Source organism: Diaphorina citri, unplaced genomic scaffold, assembly GCF_000475195.1.
Source record: "Diaphorina citri unplaced genomic scaffold, Diaci psyllid genome assembly version 1.1 scaffold3169, whole genome shotgun sequence".
In the NCBI taxonomy this organism is placed as follows: domain Eukaryota; kingdom Metazoa; phylum Arthropoda; class Insecta; order Hemiptera; family Psyllidae; genus Diaphorina; species Diaphorina citri.
Window position 1 is genome coordinate 723 of NW_007380580.1, and position 826 is coordinate 1,548.

Here is an 826-nt window from a genome sequence, read left to right on the forward strand (position 1 = left end):
AGTCACTCGCCTGGTAATTAGAAGGGCGCGGATTCAATCCCAGTGGAGGCATGAAATTCAATTCTGAATTCCATCGTTATATTAATGTACATTTCACGAATTTCAAGTACCTATTTTAAGCAAGCACTAATTGACCACAATTTTTTTCTCCTATTGAGTGATAGACCCGGTCCTGAATCCTGCCTTTTGAACCCAAAATGGCACTATGAATTTCAATAAAATAAATTACAATTTATTATATTCTAAATGCCTTACAGTGAGATTAACAGAAAGAATAGATTACTCGCACGAATACACATAACCCACATGGTACCTTGTTCCTACTAAATACAAGTGACTAGTGTTGGAGTGTTTCATCATAACTTGCAAGTACTGAGATGCCGCATCAAGGCATGGTTTATAAAACACAGCTTTCCTGTAAGGATCTTGTAAGAAAATTTCGGGTCTTGTGTGACGGGTTAACCACTTAAATGTGGAAAATCAAAGCACAATTTTAATAATGAGTAATAAGGTATTGTTTTCCATAAAAAAAAGGACAACTAATTGACACTCGTTTCCTGTAGAATGAAAAATGGCGATAACTACGATAAGTATAAGTGCCTTTTACAAAATAAAACCACGTTTTTTTTACATTCACAGATCCGACCCTCCCTCTTGCCAATGTGGGTTACCCCTGACCATCCGCCACTTGCTAGAATGTCGCTCTTACATTAATCCATCCCGTCCAGCCTTCCACAAGATCCCTTCACTGGATGATGACCAAGATTCCGTTGAGAACCTATTAGGATTCCTACGTTACACAAATGTCTATCACCTAATATAATAT

General features: G+C 37.4%; 1 long non-coding RNA gene across 1 annotated transcript in view; it reads right to left on the minus strand.

Annotated features, from left to right (window-relative positions):
• Positions 1-247: 247 nt before the first annotated feature.
• Positions 248-826, minus strand: part of LOC113471864 — a 10,448-nt gene continuing 9,869 nt past the window's right edge. Inside the window, exon 2 of the long non-coding RNA XR_003394402.1 lies at positions 248-814. This is a non-coding gene — a long non-coding RNA (uncharacterized LOC113471864). The remainder of the gene's footprint in view (positions 815-826) is intronic.